We start from the raw sequence: 6,468 nt of genomic DNA, 5'->3' as shown, positions 1-6,468 counted from the left end.
AAAATAAAACCAGTTATTAGTTTAATTATTAAGTAGGTCCCCTGGATAATTCTCTTTGATTGCTGTGAAATATAGCTATTTACCAGTTAGGTGAAATCTGGTACTTCCCTTAGTATTGTCACTGTGTCAGTGACAACCACAGGCACGAAAACGTACAACAATATGAGCACACTTTTTAAAAAGGCACATTTTAGGCTAGCCAATTAGCTCAGTTGGTTACGGCACAGCCTTGTAACACCAGGGTCAGGGTATTGGCCGTAAAAAGGCATGTAATACTAAAATAATGAAGATGAAAAAGATTTTAAAAATAAATAAAAATAAAAAGACATATTTTTCTTATAATTAGGGTACAACTGATTTCAGTAACCAGGAAAACAATTTGGTCAAATATGGCTTTATATTACATGTGATATAGCTTTGCTCTTACCCATAAAAAATTACTTCTTTAGGGCCGGCCCGGTGGCGCACTGGAGAGTGCGCCGCTTGGAAGCGCGGCGGCACTCCCGCCAAGGGTTTGGATCCCATGTGGAGACCGGTTCCCGCTCACTGGCTGAGCGAGGTGCGGGCGCAACACCAAGGGTTGCGATCCCGTTGCTGGTCCCCGGTACGGGCGCCACACCGAGGGTTGCGATCCCAATACCGGTAAGTAAAAAAGACACACACAANCAAGGGTTGCAATCCCGTTGCTGGTCCCCGGTACGGGCGCGACACCGAGGGTTGCGATCCCAATACCGGTAAGTAAAAAAGACACACACAAAAAAAAATTACTTCTTTAACTATTAATTGCTTTCAAGTTCCTTATATCAAGCAATTCTCTTCTTGTAGTATAAATCTGCTAATTTATATTACAATTTATTTTAAATCCAGGTAATAAAAGCTTTAGTGGCTTTAAGAATTGACAAAGCAAAGTACTTGAGATGAGGAATTTGAAAGCTAATGATAAAATATATATATATATATATAAAACTATCTATCTATCTATCTATCTATCTATCTATATATATATAAGTCCTGTAAAAATGAAACCATCATGTGAATGGATATTTGGGCCAGAAGGGGTCAGTTAGATCAATGCTTCTCAAACTACGTGTGGTGAATGAATATGGTTTAATTTAAATTTTCTTTCTTTTGAGTTAATTAGTTAGTTTCATTTCCAGTTGTCTTGCTTGGCTACTGTGAGGCTAAGGCTAAGGCTGATGTAGCGTATCCTGCTCACAGCACCAATTGTCTAGCTCTTAATCCTGTTCGTGACGCCAATTGTAAAGCTAGGTGACCACGCTAGTTGTCACAGCTCTTTTACCTGCTGGTAATACTGCACCGACTGGGCTGATGGTTGAGCTAGGGCTGGGTCTGGAGCTCCCAGACCCCTCAAGCCCATTCACAGACTGGCTCACAAACCCTTCACACGCCAGGCTGGGTCAGCAGACCCCTTCATGCAGGTCTATAAGCTAGGCAACCTGCCACACGGTCCTTGGAATCTGCAGGTCTGGAAGAACATGGCCATGCAGGGCAGGCCCCTGAGGCAGTAAAAACCAGCCCAAGTGGTGCCGCTGTTTAGGCGCACCTACTCCACCCACACACACAGTGTTTACCAAACGACCCTGAACCGGCTCCAAGGCAAGGGGAGCCTGATCAAATTGTTCCATTTTCGCAACACCAGTCCTTTATCAACCAATACTGAACACGCTCTTAGATTTTACAGCAATATCAAATTGCAATGAAAGTTTTTATTTTTGTACTTCTATCTCCATTTCTGCCCATTTTATTGTATCTTCTCAGAACCAAACTAAAATTGGAGTCAAGGGGCCAGGAGGAACAAGTACTCAAGGCTCATAGAATGCGTATGCTCCCAGAAGAACTCTGCGCAAGCCCAGCTGCTGAACGGCTTGTGGCAACCCTAACACTAGCTTTATCTCATAGCTGCTGAAACTACCTGCCATGGCTCTAAGACTAATTTTGCTTACTTGCCCACCAATCAAAGCTTACTAACTACGAAACTTTCCAGTTCCAATGAACTTCTCTCAAAGTAATATGTAGCATTTCTCTTTCTAATAAAAAATCTCAATCCTTTCTTTGTTCTTCAGGCATGTTGTGGACCACCCTGGTCTGTGTGTGTGCCCTGGATTGCAATCTGTTTTCTCAAATAAAACATTTTTCTTAATAGAGATTTGTCTCTCTCTCTCTCTTTTTTTTTTTTTTTACTTTAGCAAGAATTAAAAAGTATGAATTGAAAATTATCTGTAAATCAGGTCATACACACTGGAGAGGGGAAACTTTTCTTCAGTTGAAAATCAAAAAGCAAGGAATTATTCAATGCTTGTTCTGAGATAAAAACACTGGTCCATGCAAGCAGAGACCATTCAGAAAATATCAACACAGACTTCCCAGTTTGTTAAGGCATTTCTCTCAAAGCAAAATCATCACATACACATCCAAGCTCGATGCTAAATTGATTAACTTTGCTAAATTTATATTATTGAATTAAAAGTTGTAAATATGAAAAATGAATTGATAAAAATCCCAGAGAAACTAATATGAAAATTCCTTTATAACTCGAGCTAAGGAGGGCATTTGTACTTATGACCCCAAATCCAGAAACATAAAAGATATATTTGAGTACATTAAAAAAATTCTTCCACATAGCACACCACTATGAGCAAAGACAAATTACAACCTGGGAGTATAAGCAATTTTACTATAGAGAATAGGCTAACGTTTCTAAAATGTAAACAGCTCCTAGAAATAAATAAAAAGAAATAAAAGGCCATCAGTCTGGTGGAAGAACAAAGGATATGAATGGAGATGCTGAGAAAGGAAATACAAGACTCTTAAATGAAAAGTAGCTTATGCTCTTGCACTGTATGTGAAATGCAAATTAAATCTACTCTGATATACAGATATTCCCTATCAGTTTGACAAAAATTCAAAAGGTTATGGGTAAGACTATGGGAAGAATTTACTCATGTCCTTTGAAAGCAGTAGGTACTATGGCAGTGTGGAGGGCTAATTTGTAACATCTATCAAAATAATAGCTGTATCTGCCCTTCATATTTCCAGAAATTTCAATTTGGGGAATTTTTGCTTCAGATATACTGCATGCATATGAATCAATGAATGTATAAAGCTACCTATGATAGCACTTTTATAGTAACGAAAGATTAGACACATCCCAAATGTCCATCAAAAGGAGACTAATGAAATAAAGTATTTCTGTGGGTACTCCCACAGAAATAAAATACTGTGCAACCCTAAAAAATGAGGGACTTCCTTATAAAGTAATATGAAAGAGTGTGTGAGGTAAAGAAAAGTTGAAAGTAGCGTGCATAGGGCCGGCCCGGTGGCGCACTGGAGAGTGCACCGCTTGGGAGCGCTGCAGCGCTCCCGCTGAGGGTTCGGATCCCATGTGGAGACCGGTCCCTGCTCACTGGCTGAGCGTGGCGCGGGCGCGACACCGAGGGTTGCGATCCCATTACCGGCCAGTAAAAAAGACAAAAAGGAAAAAAGAAAGAAAGAAAAAGAAAGTAGCATGCATAATAATTCAAGATTTGTTTTTTAAAAAGGAGGAGTGGAATGGGGCCGAGCCCGTGGTGCACTCGGGAGAGTGCGGCACTGGGAGCACAATGACGCTCCTGCGGCAGGTTTGGATCCTATATAGGAATGGCCGGTGCGCTCACTGGCTGAGCACTGTGTGGGCAACATCACACCAAGGGTTTTGATCCCCTTACCGGTCACGAAAAAGACAAAAAAAAAAAAAATACTGAAAAAAAAAGGAGGAGTGGAATAAGAATCTATGTATACTTGGCTGCATGCTCTATCAGTGAGGGAGAGAGAGGGAATCACAGGCAGGCACAAGGCAGGGAGGCAGACTTCCCACTGTAGAGTTCCTTAGAAATTTTGTGAGCTAGGTGAAGGTTTTTTTCTTACAAGTACATACAGAAATGTACACATATGGGAAAAAAAGCACTACTGCAATGGATTAGATTGATTTTTTTAAATTCAGTAATTGTCTCAAAACTTGAGAACTTCTGGTCACCTTTAAATATAGGGAAATTGAGGCACAGAGCCACCAGGTAGACACAGTAGTAGATAAAAACTTGCAGATCTAGGAACTAGAACTCAGATCATTTGGCTTCTAGTTCACGGTTCTTACAGGTACATTATGCAGCCTCCTTCGCCAGGGTAAAGTAACAAGCCGTAATACGGTTCAATTCAATTTAAACAAACTTTACTGAGTGCATGCACTTTATAAGGTACCTAGGCAGTGTGTGTCCCAAGTCATCCAGACATGCAGTTCCTGGGCTCACGCACCTCACAGGGCATTTAGGAAGACACAACATAACACACATGAAACAGTTAGAGGACAATTTCTTAGCAATACATGAGTAAGCACAAGAAAATGTAGCGCACAAGAAAATGTAGCACACACGAATCAAATCAACTCTATAAGTGACACACACAGTCACTAGGCACACTCCTGCCACTGAGATCAAAATGGCTATGGTCATTCCTCTAGTGAAGACATGGCCTGGGATATCAGCCACGTCTGCTAGAAAAGAAGGAGAAAACATAAAAATTAATAAGAAATTTGACCAGGATCTCCCAGCATCACATTGGGGTTGCAGCTTTTACCTTTAACTGTGTACCTGTGCGGATTCCTGGGGTGACGGGATACAGAGGGACTCAGTCTCAGCTAGCGGGTTGGGAACGTAAACACACATCGAGGTGCATGGTCTGAGAAAGAGAGCTGGGTGGAGCTGGTCTGGGTTTGCGGACTGGCTCCACCGATGGTTTTGTATCGTAGGGAACATCATGGAGGCCCCTACACTTTAGTGTCTTCAGCTGTAACGTGAAGATAACAACCGCTCCTGCCTCACTTGCAGGGTCGCTGTTTGGGGAAGGTTAGACATTACACATGAAGCAGTTAACGAAGCACCTGGCATACAGCCGTCACAATTTTAGCAGGTTATTTTTTGTATAAAAGTGCCCTTTAAGAAAAAAGGTACATTTCCCAGATCGATTTAGTGTATGTTCATAATGGATAATATGAGATAATTCAAAGGAATATAAAGAATAAAGTAATTTTTAACAATTATCCCACAATGTGGTGATGCCCATGCCAACATAATAATGTTTCCTTCTGGGTTTTCTTTTCGTCCCTGAAAGTTTGTACTTAATTGAGATCCTATGGTAATAACTGCTTATTTCTTAACATTATATGATAAACATTATATGATAAATTTACTAGGTTATTAAAATTATAATTTATAATATCCCAATATTTAGATGGATTGTAATTTTGTATAAGTACACCTACTGCTTCAATGAACATGTGCATATACAGTTAGCCATATTTCTGATTATTTTCTTTGAACAGATTCTAATGGTGGGGGGGGTTCTAGGTCAAAGATTATAAACATGCTTAAAGCTTTTGCCATCTTAGCACAATTTTTAGGGATGATCTTTCCAGTAAAATTAACCATTACAGTGCAAGTGAGCAGCTGTGGTTGCTTACTAAGTAGGCTCTGAATAAAGCCAGGGCCTGGAGGGCCTGTATCTTTGAAAGGTGCCACACGCACACGCACACACACACACACACATGCACACGCGCATGCACACACACACGCACACCGGCATGCACACTCTCCAGGGGGAATGGTGGATTGGGAGACCCCTATCCCCCAGCCTACGTGTGTGAGAACGGCAGCAAGAGAAATGGTCAGGGCAGAAGCCTCTAGGGCAGGGCGAGGACAGTCCTGCCCTGACCTATGAGAGGGAATGGTGGCTGGTGGCAAGCAGTCACCACAAAATGCAGTCAAGGCCCATAGATCCAACTGAAACAACTGATTTGGAAGCCTGTCCCTCACACGTGCACAGACACCACTAGGGGTGGGGGTCACCTGCAACCGTTCCTGTAGAAGGTAAGAGCATGGATTCTAGAGTTAATCAGGTCTGTTTCAATACCTTTACCTGCTGTGGGACCCTGGGTGAGTTCCTTCCCTCATTACAGCCTGTTGTTAAGAGTGAATGAAATCAGAGAATACAACAACACATATGTAAGATCATTCACCACGATCAAGTGGGATTCATCCCTGGGATGCAAGGGTGGTTCAACATACGCAAATCAATAAATGTGATCCACCATATTAATAAAATCAAACACAAGGACCATATGATCATCTCTATTGATGCTGAAAAAGCATTTGATAAAATCCAACACTCATTCATGACAAAGACCCTTTATAAATTAGGTATAGACGGAAAGTATCTCAACATAATCAAAGCCATATATAATAAACCCACCACCAATATCATCCTGAATGGGGAAAAACTAAAAGCTTTTCCTTTAAAAACAGGAACCAGACAAGGATGCCCACTCTCACCACTCCTATTCAACATAGTATTGGAAGTATTAACCAGAGCAATCAGAAATGAGAAGGAAATGAAATGAGAAGGAAATAAAGGGCATCA

The 6,468-nt window shown here is 41.2% G+C and overlaps 1 pseudogene; it reads right to left on the bottom strand.

The window, feature by feature from the left end:
• LOC103607619 overlaps nucleotides 1–6,468 on the bottom strand; it is a 24,277-nt pseudogene that overhangs the window by 5,679 nt on the left and 12,130 nt on the right.

Source organism: Galeopterus variegatus, unplaced genomic scaffold (genome assembly GCF_000696425.1).
Source record: "Galeopterus variegatus unplaced genomic scaffold, G_variegatus-3.0.2 Scaffold7595, whole genome shotgun sequence".
In the NCBI taxonomy this organism is placed as follows: Eukaryota; Metazoa; Chordata; class Mammalia; order Dermoptera; family Cynocephalidae; genus Galeopterus; species Galeopterus variegatus.
Note: the sequence above shows the minus strand (reverse complement) of the source record. Positions and strands in the feature narration are given on the sequence as shown.